Below are 19864 nucleotides of genomic sequence, written 5' to 3'. Positions count from 1 at the left end.
CGCCTGGGAGGGTTCTGGCAGAGCCGGCCTGCGCCACCACCCAATGTGTTCTGTTCCGGCCCAGTCTGAGGCTGGCCCTTGCAGAACTGGCCGAGAGGCTCTACACAGGCCGCTCTTGTCTGCTCAGAGATGATGTAAGAGCCATGCTCAAAGGGCCTTTGTGTTGTGCTGGTAGCGTGGCCTATTCCTGCTTCCTGTCTGAGCGCGAGCCTCTTGCAGATGCACACTCCTGGAAAGCCTCCCGATGTCAGGTGCCACAATCCCCAGACGGGCAGTGCATACAGCCAGACAGGTGAGGGCCTTAGGGGGTGGTTTGGGACCAGGCACCCACTGCCATGCTCTGGGCAGGTTTCTAGGTAATATGGTGGCCAGGGCAAATAGTATAGTGCGCCCCCGCCACCTCCCCACCTTGTGCACAGCTCCCTCAAATGCCGCAAACGTGCCCCTGCGTGCAGTCTCTCCACCATGGCATACCCAACATCAGTGTGCCCCTCTTGCCTCAGACATATAGCCGGTGGTACAGCTTCCGCAGCTATAGGCCCAATGACCTGGGGTTTGCAAAAGCAATTGAGCCTGCTCGCTCCCCACCCAGTTAAAGGCCTTCCCAAGCCAGATCCACCTCTAACCACCAAACACTGCAGTACATTATTCACATCACCCACACATCTCAATCTTTTTGAGCCGCCCAAGTGGATGAAATCAGATTTAGCATAGAGAGCCCGTTTAAATCTATGGATGGTACTTGCCAGGCTGTGTTTATGTACTGGCTCCATGGTGGGTGACACGCGCCAAAGCCGTGTGAGTTGCGAGGTATGCCTGGCCATTCTGTTAGGACCTTTCATGTGGTGATGCCATGAGACAAGGCACCCATCAACCTGTGGTGCACATTGCACAACTGATCAACATTATGTATAAAAATAGTGCAGACCTTAAAACTGTGTCTGAACAGGTTTGTTTTGTTGAGTGCAGGATGGTGTATTGTGGGCTGGTAAATGGCCTGACTAGCCGGCCACATGGCGATTGCAATATGTTTTCAGGAACTGTTGGGAACCGACCTAAATACCAATACCAGTAATTGTCAGATAGGGCTGATTTCTGACACTTACCCGGGCCACCACCACCAAGCAGGTAACATACAACTTGCCCAGGCAGAGAACCAGCTTGTAATGGAATAGTGCAGCACAAGGTTCTAGGTCATTTGGTTGAATCTAAATGGTCGACAGGACAAATGGTCGACACCAAAAGGTCGACAGGTCAAATGGTCGAATTTTTATTTTTTTGTTTTTTCACTTTTTTTGGGGGGGTGGGGGGTCCCCCCTAACCCCCTTTTTTTTGCTAAAACCCCCTTTTTTTCCCTAAACGAAAACCTAAAATATATATATATAAATAAAAAAAAAAAATCGACCATTTGACCTGTCAACCAAATTGTGTCGACCATTTGTCTGTCGACCATTTGACACCGCAGCACAACCTTTCCCGATCCTCTTCTACTGCATGTTCCTACTGTCGGGCAGCATTCGCTCCCTCTCACATCATTTCTTCTTTTAAATTCCATTCTGTATTCCTTTTATTAGTTCAATCCCCTGCTTTCTTTTAATCTTTTACCCCCTTTCCTTTACAGTTTTTTTCTCACGACACTTGATTTGCTCTCTTCCTCGCTAATTACCCTTTGTTTTCCATGCAATATTCAATTTCTTCCTTTCCCCCTCTTTTTCTTTCATTCTTGTACATTTTCTTTCTGCGTTTTCTGCTTTCATTCCTGTGTTCATGTTCTTTGTCCTTTTCCGCACACTAACCCTATCCTTGATCTTCCTCGCCCTCGTTTTCTCACTAAGCCCTTACAGCACCTCAAATTCCCGCCTCACCCACCCTGCCTTTCTCTTTAGTTTTACTTGGATTCTGCTTTTATTGTCAGGCGTTTCAGCACCCACTCAGCCCTGGCAATCCCCTCCCGGTGGGGGGATGGAGATAATGGTCCCAACTTGTCTAAAGCTAACAGTGCCCTGCGAAAGTGAGGGTCATTTAGGATGATAAAGAGGTGCTAAGTGCTTGTGGGTGGGGGTGTGCTGCAGGAAAAAGCAGGCTTGTGTTTTTGTGCTCTGCATGGGGACAGCGCCTGGGCAGGAGTGAACACACTTGACACCATCTCTTTCGAATGGCACTCTGGCCACATTTTTATTAAACACATCAAATATAATAACACTGACCCAAGAACAGCAGCTGCAAGGCAGGTAGGCTGGCAACTGGCTTCAGGAAATCAAAAAAGGCACAATAATAACAGGAAGTGGAGTTGACGCGGGTCCGGACGGCGGGAGCACAGCGGCATGAAATCCCCAGGGTAAGGTAGAGAAACTGTGCCCCTTGCACTTTTGACTCCCCTTTATGGGGACATTTCGCGCTACAGTATCCCCCTCACGCCAGGCCCGAGCCCGTGGAGCCTGCCTGGCCGCCGGCTGGGGAACCAATTTGGTGAAGTGTCCTCTGGGCGCCACCAGCCCCTAGGCGGCCCCCGGCCCGCCCAACACAGCATCCCGGCAAGAGCAGGTACTTTGCCTCAGTGTGCCGATGACACGGATGTTAATCTGATGAAACAGCCAGTACCTCACTATCAGAGGTGGACCGGTCCCCGCTGGAGGTGCTAGATGGACAGCCTACATAGCGGGCTGTCTCCTCTGGCCACCACCTTTCGGGGGATGGCCAGCCTCTACTCTTCCTCCCCAGTGGAGGCAGAAGTGGCGTCCCCCAGGGCCTGACTTCTGGGCAGGTTCGCATATAAGGCGGGAGCTGCGGGCAATCAGTCTCTTTTTCCAGCAGCTCCCGCCGTTTTTTTGATCCTGCGTTCCAGTGTTCCAGTCCATCTTTAACCGTCGACTCGCAGCATAAGTATAAGGCGCATAACAGCACCTAGGTTTCGGGTGGTTTCGGGGGTCCCCGCTCGCTGGCCGCCGTGCTAGCTGGAGCGGACAAAAATGCTACCCAGGTCTGGGTATTATCTAATCTATCCCTGTTTTCTTTTAGTCGCCGGCCGCGGCGCATTCTTGTCAGAATTATGTTTTTACAGGTTTACATTTTAAATAGTTTGTGTTGCCGCTGCGCCACTTGTAATGAACTGCTGCGGGGTAATCTTGTCAGGACTAAGATGTTTTTACACGTGCTAGCTGGAGCGGCCTAATTGCTACCCATGCCTGGGTATTGTATAATGACTAATCCCCCACACTAACGTGAGATGGGGGTTTAGATTCTATTAAAGACAAGGAGGCGATTATTATGCATTACAATCTTTACTCTGAAACCACAGCAGCAAAGAAAAAAACTTTTACAAACAAAAAAGTTGTAAAGAACAGAACTAAATAGAGTTCAATGTCAATGTAGGGGAGCTCCCCAATCCATCATGGAGGACAGGTCATGCCCTGCAGGCGACCAATGAGCAGGGACCCTTCCTTATATAAGACCATTACTCTAATCCCAATTCCTCTTTCTGTAGCTGTCTTGAACCAGACGTCCACTGTACAGATCAGACGATAAATGATGAAGGCAAATCTAGCGAAGCTCTCGTACCACGCACTCCATAACTTGTAACTGCGAGCCACACTCCTGATCAGAACCTCAACTCGTAGCTGTAAGAACAACAAGCAAGAAGGGTGGGTGGTTGGGAAGAACAACAAACCAAAGAATGTTCTCACTGGAACCACCTGTGTACATGCGTATCACAATTGACATATTATATCATATCATATCCAGGGTGGGAGGGAGGGATAATAATCGCCTCCTTGTCTTTAATAGAATCTAAACCCCCATCTCACGTTAGTGTGGGGGATTAGTCATTCTATGGCAAGACAGGAGACTCATATTATGCAAGTTCAAAGCCCTTGCATCTCATTAGTACAACATGATCCATACAATAGAGCCAATATAATAAATAATAAAATAAAATAAAAGGAAAGGAAACATTTAAAAATGCTTTCATTAAATAATCAGCTGACCGCAAGAGAATTGCCCAAGACTAGGTTGCCCGAAAACTGTCTTATAAGGCATAGTTAAATCCACTGCAAGAAAACAAGAAAATGTGCCAATTCCAGCGTTCCTTACAGGCCACTAAAACCAACTGGTTAAAAGAGGGGAAAATATTGAACAAAGTTCTCCTATACTAATAGGTTAGGACAAAACGCATCTGAAATAAACACCTCTGTTGTCCAATCAAACATTTAAACACTTAAATTCATACCATCTTTGGGAACCTACAAAGCAAACCAAAGAAAATAAGCACCTAGCTCTCCTGGAGATAAAGAAAAGTACCCCAAGGGGTGAAAGTCTTGTAGGTTCCATCCCATGCATTAAAGGAAGATATCGCATTAGAAACAGGGCATGTCACAGAACTACACTGGGGAACCCAGAGGGAAAGACAAATCTTCAAAAGGTAAAATGGGAGTAAAAAGTCATTTTATAAATTTGTAATAGGACAACCCATCCTGAGCAGAGCTGAAAAGCAATAGAATTAACTCACAATTGTCTTCAGACATATGTGTATACCAAGGAGGGATGTCTTCTGGAGGCAGAAACAGAATGGAAGAGAGGGGCCCCACCTGAGAAGCTAAACCTGTCAAACCGCCACCACGGAGACCTTCAGATCTCCCGAACTCTTGAAGAAGGACTCTGCTACCATGACAGAAGGCAGATATTTACAAACCAGATCCTTAAGAGGCCAAACTTGGCAAGGAGAAAAAATGTATCCGACATCCAATCGACACCATTATAGCGATATCTAAACCCCCTTGTAGATATGCCCGGTGCTTGAACCTTGTTCCCTCCTCCCTGGTGATAAACCCCCTAGAGGATCAAAACTAACCGAAGGAGGACACCAAAATTCCAAAGTCATAGCAAGACTCTAAACTGCAAAGAACTGATCACTAAACAGTTAAACTAAAGTTGCACACCAGAAGAGGTCCAACCTATATTTCAGCCAGATTGCAGATCCTTGAAGCTCAGAGCACCCTGAGCTGGCACCTTACTACAAAAACAACTCTTGTGAAAATCCAAAGGTTCACCTGCCATGCAAGTGACTATGAGAATCAAGTTGTTAACTAAATATATATCCTAGCCCTCTGGGAATCGTAGCGGCAGAGACCTTCTGATAGTTAATGTATAGACGCTAGAACGCATCATGATAGAGGGTCATAATAACGTGGATGGGGGATAGTATCACTCCCAGACCCCTCTATCCCACCAAGGGATATTGAGCCCTCCCAAAAGAGGAGAAACCTCCCCCACTTATCCAAGGGAAAAACCTTGCAATCCAGAAGAAAGCTACCTTGAGGACCACATTAAAGCCCCGCTTTACACCCTTAAGAGAAAATAAATACACACTAGCACCTCTAACCAATCCCCTGACCGTGGACAGGCTCCGCTTAACTTATTGAAATAGCAGAAATTAGCACAAAGGAAAGTAACTGACGGGAGGGAAATGCTCAGTGCGAGTCTGCACTGGTCACGCGCCAGAACTCCTGTAAAAGGAAAAAACGCAAACCATTGGGTGTTACTCCCAGAGGTATAATATTATGATGCAATCTCCCCCAAGGATGGCGGGAAGGGGAATGAGGGGGAAAGGACTCTGGATAATTATCAATGCCCCGTAATGTAAGGTTGAGAAAGAAATCTGGGACCACTGTCCCCTCAAACCCTGAGGTCTGAGTCACTGTATTCATGTGAGGCTGACTGGCCACTAAGGGAATCAGGGGAAGGAAAAATTAAGCACATTGTCCATAGCAAAACAGTACTTATACAGTACTACGAACCCTCAGGTATACGAGTGGTGCTTATCACTACTACGAACGTTGTGGGGTGTGAGGTGTTCACTTATCAATCTCAGCAGGATAAAAGACTGATGTAGACTTTTCCAAAATTAGGAACCTGTATCAGTAGGGTCAGCACGGATATGAAAACAGCACTCTATTTGTTGCACTATAGAAAAATATGTATATATATGTATAACTAAAGAGGTTAAGCAACGCTCATGAGGGTACAGAAGCCTGCTTGTACTCCTCGAGCAGAGGAGAAGTTGCAACACACTGTTAGACTGTTAGCTGAACCATAGGCCAAGCTTTGGAAGGAAAACCATGGGGCAGGCGCCATAAAGTTTATTTGGCAACTCGTCTATCTGATACCATCAAGTGTTTCCAAACACTCCATCCAAGTAAAACATGGTTGCTCAACTTGTCATTCAACAAACTGAACAGTTACCCTCGAGCCGACCCTGTCTCCACCAAAAACCAATAGAAGAATGAATGTCTAATGGGACAAAAGTAGGGGAGAAAAACACGTCCCCACTAAAGAGAGCCTTAAACCCTGCAGACCTCAATAGAGGCATAACGCATCATCTTTTTTTTTTCTTCCTCATGTTGAGAGAAAATACTGTAGCTTAATCAGCACGGGTATTGGGTGGAGCAATTGAGGTCGGGAATCAAAATCTAAGGAAAGGACTGAGTTGTCCTGAAACTAACTAAGGTAAAGGGCGACAGAATTTTTAACTAAAAGACGAAGGATAACATCAGAGAGATGGTTAGAGAGGAAGGTGCAAACTCCCATATGGGTCTGTTTACAACCACTTCCACACACTCATTTCTTTAAAGTACTTAATAAATAAAGAATATATAATATATAAAACATGATATATCCAAAGAAGAGGGGTTACGCCCTCACAGGGGTCCGAACCCCCAGCCCTCATATAAGCTGATACTCACTGAGCTATCTGGGCCACTGACAATTCTGAAAACGCAAATGTGTTCCAGTCAACACTTAAACATATTGTTTATCAAAAAGCGTACAGTGAGCAAGTGTACCTCAACTGCTCCCCCCAGCAGGGTGAGGCAACCAATAGTACACGAGGGAGCACCTCGCAGTAGAAACCAGGCAAAGCCTGAAACCAAGCAGGTTACTGCACGCCTACAAGAACAAACAATGGCATCAGCCATATGCAGCACCTAAACAAAGCTGCCGACCTTAAGGAAGGAATACACTGAGCAAGTGCACCTCCAACTGCTCGCCTGAGCAGGGCGTGATAATCAGCAGTACACGAGGGGGTAACCTCGCATTAGAACTCAGGCAGAACCTGAAACCGAGCAGGGTATGGTGCACACCAGTTAGGGTAATCACCCAAGTTGCCGACTTTAAGGGAGGAAACACTGAGCAAGTGTACCTCAAACTGCTCACCCTAGCAGGGTGTGGACCCAGCAGTATACGAGGGGAGCCCTTGCAGAAAACCCAGGCAACCTTGCCACCGAGCAGGTGACTGCACCTTTCCAGGGAAGATAATGACATCTGCCACCAGCAGCACCCAAACAAAAGAAAACTATCAAGTTTAAGGTAGGATACACTGAGCAAGTGCACCTCCAACTGCTCGCCCGAGCAGGGCGTGATAATCAGCAGTACACAAGGGGGTAACCTCGCAATAGAATCAGGTTGAACCTGAAACCGAACAGGTTATGGCACCTAGAGTGAAGGCAAATCACCTAATTTAAGAAAGAAGTAAATAAATAAATAAACAAAGAAAATAAAAACTGCAGACTGGCAGTGCATCGGGCCCTTGCGCTGGATGGTCAGACTTTCACCTAACAAATACACAGTCTATCAGTATACATTCCTTCTTTCCAGCACTAAGGTAAGGAAATGTATTGTGTCACCAGGGATACGAAATTACAAACATTAGACAAAACTACATTTTTAATATTAAAATGTTGGTGCTATAATCTTTCTGAAGAAGTTATGAACCAACCAAATGCCCAGTAGGAAATCCATGCTAAACTGAGCGAAAAAGGTGACAATCAAATACCTCCATTGTAAAATATAATTATTTAAAATATAATAATTAAAATATCTAATCTTAAAATATATATTCTAAAATACATAAAAATATACAAATAAACATGCGCTTTATTTGGTCAGCCGCACACCCGGGTCTTCCTGCATGGGAGACCTGCAGCTCTATCCTTGAGCTAACTTGCCTCAGAACTGAAACAGAGGCTTTTGTTACGAACATAAGCCACAGGGGCAGGCCAAAACCAAAGCCTGCAGCACCTGGAATCCCGAGGCGATCATAAATCTCTCAAGGGGCACAAATTAAAACAAGAGCCCCGTGCGCGCTGGGTCTCAAGCAACAGCTTCTCTCTGACCGGCGCGCAACAGGAGCCTAAAGGGCGTCACGCCCAATAAACCATTACGCCTGGAATTCACAGGCGAAACGAAAGAGGGAACAGTGTAAACAACAATGCTCGCGCGCGCGCGCGCGCCGGGAGAGAAGCCGGGCTTCTGCTCGAACGACGCGTGCGAGTTCAAATGCCACAAATACATTTTAAAAGCCTAGAACACCTGAGTTTACAAGCGCGAGAGATTTTTAAAGAAGAAACAAATTAGATAGCTCTCTTGAACTCACGTCCTCATGGACTGTAGTCTGAAGTTCAACCATTGCACCACTGCTTTAGCTGAAACGTGGGGTACAAACGTAATACATAATTTCTTGCTAACATTCAGAAAGACACCAAAATGAAACCAACGGCCGCACGCGGCTATCCAGATACAATGTATCAAACATACAAATTCCTTTTTAATAAAGGTAATTAACACATATTTACAATATTTACCATATTTAAACTAATAAAGCCTACTACTGACAAACAATGCGAGACACAACTGAAAGGGGTGACTTAGCTCTGTGGTGTCAGCAGCAAAGAAAGAGGAATTGGGATTAGAGTAATGGTCTTATATAAGGAAGGGTCCCTGCTCATTGGTCGCCTGCAGGGCATGACCTGTCCTCCATGATGGATTGGGGAGCTCCCCTACATTGGCATTGAACTCTATTTAGTTCTGTTTTTTACAACTTTTTTGTTTGTAAACGTTTTTTTCTTTGCTGCTGTGGTTTCAGAGTAAAGATTGTAATACATAATATGAGCCTCCTGTCTTGCCATAGAATCTATCGCTGTTTTTCATTTGGTCACGGGCCGCTGCACAAGGATATCGTGATGAGGATGTTTACATTGCAAATAGTTTGTATGGCCACTGTGCCACGTGTAAGGAACGCTGCCTTCAACGTGCAAATGTTATTGAATGCCGCGCCACTTAAAATGCATAGGGCTGGGTTCTGGTGTGGTTTATTGAGGGTTGTTAAGCTAGCAACTGAAGGCCTGGTTCAGTTGATGTATATTGCATGTGCCTCATGTCTGCAACACGGGCGGTAGGTCTGATGTTTATTTTTATCTGCGCAACACATGAGCCGGTGCGGGATGGCGGCGCCAGATGCTGGAGCATTTTTCCTTTGTTTGGCTGCAGTATGCGGTATGCGTAGCTTCATAAAAATATAATTTGTGTTGTTTTGCTCATGTCACCGCACGTCGATGTTTGGGGGGGCCTAGTCAACTGTAACTGTTTTTCCTGGCCACCTCGCATCTGGTGAAAAGAGGCTTGCGTGAATTTTTCGGTATTAGAGCGTGGTGCTAAAGACGCCAAGGTTGCGGGTTTGATCCCACTATTGGCCACTTTGTCAATCTAGCCTGTCTCTGTGGCACAAGCAGGTAATGCATATGAGTGATATGCTAAGGCATCGTGTTGGTTATTTAAAATGTGATCGCAATGTTACTACTGTTGCCACCGCAAGTCGGGTCTATATATTCACACCGGTGCTGTTTCATGTGGTGCGGCAAAGCACATCCACAGGGGTAATGTGCATTGGGGAAAAATGTTTCACGCACGAATGGAGCTTTCTGCAAGGTATGCGCTCCACGGGTTGATTTATTACATCCCGGTTTGGTCAGTTGGTGTGGCAAAGCACATCTACGGGGAATGTGTGTTGGGGGTACATTTTTCACGCACTAATGGAGCTTTCTGCAAGGTATGCGCTCCACAGGTTTATTTACTACATCCCGTTTTGTTCCGCTTTGTATTTCTCATGCACAAGGGGTGCTTTCTTCTACGTGCAGGTAAAGGATTGTATTTCTGTTGGAGGGATGGAGGTATTTCCTGTTTCTAGGTTGTATTTTGTCTTGTGGGAGGAACCGCTCCACGTGTTTATCTATGTACACCCCGTTCTGTTTTATCACAGTGCGGCGCATCTACCTGGTAATGTTCGTTGGGGGCATTTCTCACGGACGGACAGTGCGTTCTGCAAGCCATGCCTCGATTTGCCACGTGCAGGGAAAGGATGGTGTCACTGCTGGGGATTAAGTGATGAAGGGATTAACTTGTTAGTGGGGTTTTTACACGTGTTTGTAATATATAACCGTCCGTTACACCGAGGTGTAGTACAGCCAGGGGGGAGATGGGCCCATGCTCTCAGCCTTTGGTCTTCCTCGCGAGGTGTGGTACAGCAAGGGGGGAAGCTGGGGACATGCTCTTTGCCTTTGGTCTTGCTTACAAGGTGGATGCTTGCCAGGTTACCCGGGTATGCAACAAGGAGGAGGATGGGCATACTTTATCCAACACCTACATCCTTCCAGCAAACGGGAATGCAATTTTGAGGACACAATTTATTGGCACAAGTTTAGGAAGCGACCCAAGTCAGCATCCAGGCCGGAGTTTTTCTCGGAAGGTTTCCGAATACACATTGTTTTCACACGTGTTTATCCACGGGTCTATAATTTACACCCCGTTTTGTTCAACTTTGCATTTCTCTCGCATAAGGGGTGCTTTCTTCAAGGCATGCCTAGGTTTACTATGTGCAGGGAAAGGATTGTATTTCTGTTGGAGTTATGGAGTGATTTCTTGTTTCTGTTTTTTTTTACACGTGTTTATTAAATGTAAAACGAACTGACACAGGTCAGCATGCAGGCCAGGGGTACCATGCAAACAGCGCTCTTATTAAATTCAATGGCTCACCCTTATGTAAATTTTGAAAGATGGCCCACAAGTTAAAGGATCTCAGTGTGTGTTTGGCCCCAAATTTGTGAGATCCAGGCAAAGGGACTTACCTGGTTGTCATAGTCTAAGGGTGGTGCAGTGTATTAAATAATAATGTATTTAAAAAAAAACTGCACTAAATGCAGGTCTCGTAGTGAGCAAAGCCGTAAGCACGGAGTGTAATCTTTCCCGCAAAACGAACAAAGTTGGTAAGGTGTACAAGCCAATGTTTGTCTGTATAAATGTTCTGATAGTTCACCTGATAACTGGATAGGGTTAAGAAGACCAATAGCCCCAGTAGTGCACCGGAAAGCCCGCTTGGTGTAGTAATTTTCAGTTTTTGCCTCATCTTTTAGGCCGATATGTCTGTGGAGGGATCACAGGACCTGTTCCACACCATGGATGAGGTCATCAGCACCCCGGGTTCAAGCGAGGTTGAGGTGACGGGTTTGCTAGTAGGTAATGGTGTGCCAACTGTGGCACCGACACCCACACTGGTGCAAGTTCCACTTGCTAGCCAAGCGGTGGTGCCCCCAGGCGGGAACATGCTGGGCAATGAAAGATGTTTGGAAATGTTGTTGATGGTCAGGGGAGGTGGGGGCAGGGCCATAAGGGCAGACCCAACGCTTGTGGCATGGAGCGTATGGGAGGGTCCTGCAGGACCAACACCTAGCATTGCAATCAATGGTTCTCCTACCCCTGCACCCACCCCCACAGCTGCCACATTGAACCAGAGCGGCAGTGCCCTGGGGGCCGCACTCACCTTGCCTCCATCTGCTTTAGGAATTAACCAGCCTGCAGTAACGGTTGCCCGCATGCTTTCTGGTAAGTTCTCATTAGCTTGGCACATCCACGGGGTCATGAAAGCGTGGGTATGGTCAAGAGAGTATTTTGACATACTTTGCCTCCTTTCAGTAGAGGGTGCCGGCCCAAACTTAACACTTAGCAGTGAGGAAGACAATAAGAGGCAGAAACATTATCACCCAGAAGAGAACATTGCTAATCGGGAAAAAGCGTTCGCTATATTGACTGTGATAGTGATGGAAAAGTTTCCTGAGCACGGGCCAGGTTTGGCAAAATATAGGGAGACAATTGTGGGTGAGGCTAAGCAATATAGTCCACAGGATGGATTGATTATGATAGGCGTTTTAGGAAAATGATGGCGGATTGCCCTGAAATGACCTGGGACCAAAAGGAATTATATGGTTGGGTCTCTTTTATGGGAAGAAAGCAGAGGACCAGCATGGTTTGGGCTGATTCTTACAAGGGATGCAAGAGGACTCGGTACGGTAAGAAAAACCAGGGTGGAAAGGGTTGCCCCTTTCACAATGGCCCCCAGGGATGTGGAGGGGGGCATGATTTGGCAGCCCCAACACAAATGGAGCGCAAGAAGGGCGGAAGACAGGCAGCAACATATGCCGTTACTCCAACAAAGGTAACTGCACTTGGGGCCCCAAGTGCAAGTACCGCCATGAATGTGAAAAATGTGGGGGGGGTCATCCACCGGTCAAATGCACGAAGCGGGAAGGTGCCACCGGGGGCAGGGGCCAGCGTAAAGGACAGTAACCTGCCACATGCTGAATTACCTCCCCTGGTTACTAGTCTGATGTTTTACAGCAAGGATTTACAAGCCAAGGGGCACTCCCCGGTCAATTTGCCTAATTTGGCAGAACATCCAAACTATTATCCCAAGCGTCAGGAAAGAGATTTGCTTTTCCGGGGTTTCACAATAAGATTCTGCATTCCTTACGAGGGCCTGTTGACTTGTTGGTTGGCAAAGAACTTACCCTCTGCAATGGATCAGCCAGGTGAGGTTGGGAAAAAGATAAGCAGGAAATGGAATTGGGCAGAATTTCCGGCCCTTTCCCATGCCCCCTTCCCAATTTTATCGTGTCACCACTGGGCATAGTTCTAAGAAAAGAACTTTAATGTTTAATGCTGGTTTAGCTGTAGATGTTTGCATGGTTCCTGCACCACAGGTGCACAGCATCCTTGGGGAGGTGTTATGTCCCTCGGCCGGTAGCGGTGCTGCAAGTTGCCAATGTGGCCCGAGCTTCATATGCATGCAGCTAACTTGTTTATCTTTGCTGCCAAGTTGGAGCACAACGTTTCTATGATGTGCAGTACGAATGTTGTCGGTGAGTAATCATTGACTGTACCTTCTTTAAGGCGTGCTCCACAGCGCGTAAAACGTTTTTGTGGCCCCGCAATCAGTAGATGCCACGTGCCTGTTACCACAGGCTGTTCTTGTGCTGTGGGTTTCTTACTTACAGGCTCCTTGGGAGCAGAGGCAGAAGGGACACACATGTACGTTGGAGGGGGGCATATGCAAGGGTGCATTTAAGGCATATGCAGGACTACCTTGTAGTGAGGGCCATTATGTACGAATGATGTTCTTTAGAACTACTCAATTTGCACCACTCTTCAGCGAGATGGTTGATACTGAAACAGTGCCACAAAAGCTAAGGATGGCCATCTGCTACAGTGTGCCACTTCACATTGGGCACAACACTACTTTATGGCCCAACCAGAACCTGTGCGCAGGCAGGACAACACTGCACGATCCAAGGTTTAAGGTAGAACCCAAAGACGAGTAGGTATAATTTGGCTGCCCAATCGTCCCGTTGGAACCCATGTAGGGCAGTCCTTAGCCAGTGAGTTTTCTACAAAACGTTGGTTTTTCAACCTTGGTTTTGGGGAGGGTCTCTGAGCCACAGCATTTAGTGTTGGTTGGTTGTAACATTTGACCCTCTTGTGGGAGGGAATGGTGTAATTCCAGTGTGTTCAAGTAATGCCAGGAAGATATTTAACATCATGCAGGAGCTGGCTACAATACAAGGGCAATTGTAATGGCAGACTTAATTAAATCACTATGCCAGAGTATTTCAGCTGGGTCGAGCGACGGTTTGCGGATGCAGACTGGCCAGGCATTCTTACATAGGTATAGTATGGCGGCTCTGGCCATAGCAACCTGGTGGTAATGTACTTGGGGATGGGTCCTTTCTCCTCGATGTTGCTAGCTGGGGACACTAATCTGCATATTAACTGTGGGAATAACAGCTTGTGATTATCTATATTCTTAGGGAATTGAGATAATTGAGGATGTCAAGGACCACTTTGGTCTGGACCCAGGAGTATGGCCAGGAGCGCGGCAGAATGAGACCAACAGGTTGGTAAGCAGTGGGACACTCCCACAAGGTTCATGCCATGGTAAGACTTGATGGTGGCATACGTTCCCTGATAATTTGAAATTCTGGTTTGTGTGCAAGTTAAGGGTCTGGCCGTTAACACAGCACTCAGACCTTTCCACAATGTACATACATATCTTAAAACTGGACAATGACATAAGCCCCTTGATAATTGAAATGGTGGCTTATGTGCAAGTGAAGGGTACGGCCAAGAACGTGCCATAACGGCCCGTAAAGTTGGGAAATGTAAGCTGGGAGATACTCAGGCAAGGTACATGCCGTGGTAAGACTTCCAATGAGGGTACACGTTCCTTGAGAGTTTAATTCATGCTGCAACTTGTAGATCTTACAGCAAACATGCAAAGGTTGGTATGCTGTGGGATTCCCACAAGATACATGGCTATGGTAAGACTTGGATGATGGCATGCGCGCACTGATAAAACATGCACTGATAAGTTAAAATTGTGGTGAAGTACAACTTGTATGTCCGGCCAGCAACACAACACTATGACCACGTAAGGCGGGCAAGCTGGTGACAGTGCCATAAGGTACACGCATACGGTAAGACCGGATGATGGCGCAGGTGCACTGATAATTGAAATTACAGAGATGTGCAATTTGAGGGTCTGGACTAACAGGCCTGTACACAGTGCCAGGGTCGGGTGGGCCACATTGGCCTTCAGCGGTACCAGTGACTATGTATCCTTGGGCCGCCGGGTACCAGTGACTATGTAGTCCTGGGCCACCGGCAAGTGTTATGGGGCACTCATCGTGCCAGCACGGATCTCCAGAGGAAATCAGGTTAAAGGGTGGACCCAGTATGGCCCCAGTCCAAGCCCCCCTAGTAGGGGAGGGATTTAACTAAGTGAACTTTGGACTCGGAGGTGGAGCATGTGCCACCCGCAGGCAGCTGGGCACTTCTGCTACCAGGACTGATCTCCAGGTGTCATCTAAGTGAAATTATGGTACAGCCTTAGGATACAGCAGTCTTAGAACTGGTTGACATTGAAGTTGGCATGAATTGAATGAGAGGTTTAAGGTGTGAGTAAATGGGGTAGGAGAGAATTAGGGCAAGAGGAGCACAGGAATGGGGGCATTGTGGGCAGCGAAAGCCGCCCCCAAAGCGTGGCAGAGTATCGGGGCGGTCCTAGCCAATGAGGGATTTTCACACTGCAGCTTCGGCGGCAGTGGCTCAGGATTGGCCGGGCTCGAGCCAAATCCATTGACGGACACTGACTCCCCTTTTAGGGCTTTATGCCAACAACCTCCTTGTCAGTGCTCCAAAGTGTCGCACTGGTAGTAACCGGTGTTTGCCTGGTAGTAACCAGAAGCGTGTTCAGCTTGTGCCTTTGGCAGATAGGGTGACACGGTTCACCCTTACCTGAGTGTAATGTAATGTGTGGCTGGGACCGTCCCAAGTTTATTGTTTGCTCCAAATAATATGTGACCTTGTATATTCCAAATAACCTTACAAAAGTTGTCTGTTGTTATTTCATGATGTGTTTGTGATATACTGGCCACAGGAAGTGGGGGTGACCAATGGGGATCTCCCCGCTAAGAGGCAGACTGGCCCCCATAGGGGACGCTAGAGGGACAGCCTACATAGCGGGCTGTCCCCTCTGGCCCCCACCTTCCGAGGGGGGCAGCCTCTACTCTTCCTCCCCAGTGGAGGCAGAAGAGGCGTCCCCCAAGGCCTGAATTCCGGGCAGGTTCTCGGGGGATGCATATAAGGCGGGAGCTGCGGGCAATCAGTCTCTTTTTCCAGCAGCTCCTACCGTTTTTTGATCCTCACCCACCCACACCATGTTTTTTCTGGAATTTATCTATTAACCTCGGAAAAGAGTTGAGTAGTGAAGTAAGTAGTAGCGTGAGCTTAATACAGTTAGAATAGTTTTAAGTGACATGGTGAGGCGTTTGTATCACCAAAAGAGTGCAAGTCGATGTAATAGCAATTACAAAGAATAGATACAGTATAATGGTACTGTGTTGTGTTAAGTTGTGTCTAATTTTCCTTTTTCTGTTACAGGCGGAGTTTCGGGGCGGTCCTAGCCAATGAGGGATTTTCACGCTGCAGCATCGGTGGCAGTGGCTCAGGATTGGCCGGGCTTGAGCCAAATCCATCGATGGGCACTGACTCCCATTTTAGGGCTTTATGCCAACAGCCTCCTTGTCAGTGCTCCAAAGTGTCCCACTGGTAGTAACCAGTGTTTGCCTGGTAGTAACCAGAAGCGTGTTCAGCTTGTGCCTTTGGCAGATAGGGTGACACGGTTCACCTTCACCTGACTGTAATGTAATGTGTGGCTGGGACCGTCCCAAGTTTATTGTTTGCTCCAAATAAACCGTGACCATGTATATTCCAAATAACCTTACAAAAGTTGTCTGTTGTTATTTCATGATATGTTTGTGATATACTGGCCACAGGAGGTGGGGGTGACCAATGGGGATCTCCCCGCTATGTCCTTGTTTCAGGGAGACCGATGCACAACTCCCCCTGCAGCACCCTTCCACCCACTCTGAGTCCCGGGCCGCTGTCCCCTTTGCCCGCCCCTAGAAACGGGTCTGTCCATGCTTATCATGGCAAAAAGAGCCGTAGCCAACAGGTGGGGACCATGGAAAGGATATAGCACAGGCACTGGTAATGGAGTAGCCAAAAGGGTCCTCAAACCTTGTGGTCCATGGTCAATATGATTTCACTACTTTGCAGTGGCAGGAGGCTCTGAAAGGAGAGTGGTTGGTGGAATGACTGCGCACCTGCTCCCCCAGCTTGAACTTCCTTCACCCCTGTTTAGGAAAAATCCTTGGCACCTGAAATGCAGAAGGAGGTTCCTTTAGGGAAAGTAGGGATTTAAGGGTAGTCACTGAGATAACAGCCATGTGGAAAGGGTAGCAATGCTCCCGTACCATACAAGGCAGATGCAGAGCTCTCAATTTTCCAGTGGTCATGTGTGAGAAGGCAAACAGTCCTGTTCTTTCCCCCACTGGATTATGGGATTTATGGGAGTTTTCTCTTTCCCATTTGAAATTTAGTAAATCTACAAGTCCCAGAATTCCAGTCAAAAAAAGAACTTGCTGGCCTTCTTGCACGTGGCTAATGGAAACTTAACAACTCTGCAAATGCAGGGCTGGGATTTCGCTCACACACGCACCCATAAACACGATGACGTAACACAACGTCACCACATTAATAAAAGGGAGATTTCCACGCACGGGCAGGACTCTGACGGTCCGGACTAGATGCTAATGTGTGGACATTCTTTATTGCAGCAGCGTGGCGCACTGCTCTGTGCCATGACTTCAGCCTACAACTTTCCCTTCAGCTGAGGGACACTAGGGCAGCAGTAGTCCCCCATTCAGTAAGAAATAACATGTGGCAAACGAGGCAGGGATGGGAACCTCAGGAGATGAAGAGGCAGCTTTTTTAGTAACAGCTACTCGACAAATAAGCAGAGCTTTGCCAATGGCTGGGCCTTTGAGTGGGCCGGGGCTGAGCCCCGGCAGGCCCAGACGATGAAGCCGCTATAGGCCAAGGATTTTTTTCTTAAGCCTGAAGCGTTTGTTCATGTGGGAGAGCTTCGGGCTTTAGAAAAAAGGCCTTTTCTCCATAATTGTGGTGCCGGCACCTGAGAGGCATCCCTTTGACCAAGAGATGATGTGGGCCACCATTATGGAAGAGAAGTTGAGGCCGCTGGAAGCTGAGGCCTTTTTTTCGAAAGCCTGAAGTTCTCGCTCATTCGCAGGAGATTCAGGCTTTAGGAAAAAAGGCCTCGGCTTCCAGCGGCCTCACCGTTTCATTCTTAATGGTTGGATTGGCCCCTCGCCAGGCATCCCTTACACTAAGTGATGCAGCGACCACCCGAGGGTGGTTGTTGCATCTCTTAGTTAAAGGAATGCCTGGTGAGGGACAGTGCCACCATTAAGGCTGAAAACATGTGGCACTGTCCTCCACCAGGCACCCCATTTTATATAAGGAATGCAGGGATCATCACCCTCGTACCCTGCAAAGGGATGGCTGGCAGGGGTCGGCGCCACCATTAAAGAAGAATACGGGTTGTGTTGACTCCCGCTAGGCATCCCTTTAGTTAAGAAATGCATGCTGATCTCTGCAAAGGGCTTCCTGGCGGGGGTACCTGCAGCCCATTAAGATGGTGTGCGTTAAGGGGGCATGGCCTAGCAGGCTGGCAGGCGACCCCCACATTAGGCTATGCCACCTTGAAGAGCTCTGTCTCGTTATACCATGCCACTTAAGGCACTGCCAATGACAGCCCCTTTACCAGAGAGAGATCATGGGACTCCATCATCAAAGTGGGCAATATGGGCAGAACAGTTAGAACTCTATTTTTTTTTTTTATGGAGGGATCAATGTACACAAAATATTCAAAACCCTCCCCCCAACCTACCCCCTGGCTTATAACTCCTAATAGGACCACGAAGCCTGGACGAGTAATTTAGCTCTCAGGCCAATGCTGACTTTGAAAGATTCTATCTCTGCCATACTAGGCAGGCAGCCCACAAACCCATCGACACCTTTCCCATACTCTGGCATCCACTTGCACCCTAGCAAATTAAACAGAAGAGACAGGGGCGCAGCTAATACAGGACTGTTATGCAAACAAATTGTGGTGAAAAATACTACAACAGTCAGCCCTCTTCCTGCCATGAATATTGGAACTAGATCACACACAAATTGACGGAGGTGTGAGCAGAGAAGATGGAGGCTGCATTCCAGTTGGTAGCTGTGGCAGAAGCACACCCCATGGGGAAAAAGCAAGCGTGGAGGAGACCAGGGAACATGCCAGAAAACCCCAGAAGAAACGAGACTACTAATATCTTGTCCAGAAGCTCCAAATCCTGTGACTGCTGCTGTGGGAATTTACTGCATAATGGCTGTTGCTCTGTCAGATGGCCGAATGCTCTAAATGCAGCTCTTTCATCGACATTGCCAAGCTGTGTAGATCTAGAAACGTTTCCATCCCAACAAAAACACTGAAAGGTTGGAAGCAAAATGTGCAACATGTGGACTTACCATTGGAGGGTGATGCTGCTGACTCAGATGAGGACCATGATTTTTCTGATCTCATCTAAGCAAATGCTGCCAATGCTGCCAATGCTACTGCAGTATCCTAATTTCAGAACCTACTATGCCGTCTCTCATCGATACAGGGGTGTCCATTAACGTGATGAACAGTGCACAATTCACTTTATTGAGGCACAGGCCACAAATCAGACCTACTAATATAAGGATCTACACGTACGGGGAGAGTAACCAATCCCCCTAGCATGTGTGGACAAAACAAATTTCCTGCACAGTGACATAAGAATCCTAAAGAAATTGTATGTGACACACACAAACATGGCTACTCTCCTCCACTGCGACACGGCTGAAGATCTGAGATTGAGACCATTTGCCCTTGGGATCCATCTGGAAGAGCTGGAGGACATCCCACAAGAGTATGATAATGAAATTATGGTATCAAATGCCTTTCATCACATGAAGTCATCTCCACTTTCACCCAACTGAACAGCTGATCGCCCTGAAGCACAGAAGAATTTCCTTCTATTTCTGAACTAAAGTGGAGGAGGAACTACGAAGCGTGAGGAGGCAGGTTTAATTGAAAAAGTGGAAGGCCCAACAGTGGAGGCGAGCAAGCCCAAGAAACCAGACCAAGTGAGAATGTGCATCGACATGCAATTAGTCAACAAGGTGGAAAGCGAGAAAGGCACCCCACGCCCACCCTGGATGATCTCCTACTGACGTGCATTGTGCCCGGCACTTCTCAAAATTAGATCTGAATGCC

General features: G+C 47.4%; 1 long non-coding RNA gene across 1 annotated transcript; it reads left to right on the top strand.

Moving 5' to 3' along the window:
- Positions 1 to 204: 204 nt before the first annotated feature.
- Positions 205 to 16443, top strand: LOC138521648 (uncharacterized). The gene is made up of 2 exons (XR_011283090.1): positions 205 to 292; positions 16096 to 16443. It is a non-coding gene; the product is annotated as an uncharacterized lncRNA (long non-coding RNA).
- Positions 16444 to 19864: the final 3421 nt, after the last annotated feature.

The sequence above is a fragment of the Ambystoma mexicanum genome, chromosome 1q (genome assembly GCF_040938575.1).
Source record: "Ambystoma mexicanum isolate Mex_15411 chromosome 1q, UKY_AmexF1_1, whole genome shotgun sequence".
NCBI lineage: Eukaryota > Metazoa > Chordata > Amphibia > Caudata > Ambystomatidae > Ambystoma > Ambystoma mexicanum.
The sequence above is the reverse complement of the archived record's forward strand: the minus strand, read 5'-3'. Positions and strand labels throughout refer to the sequence as shown.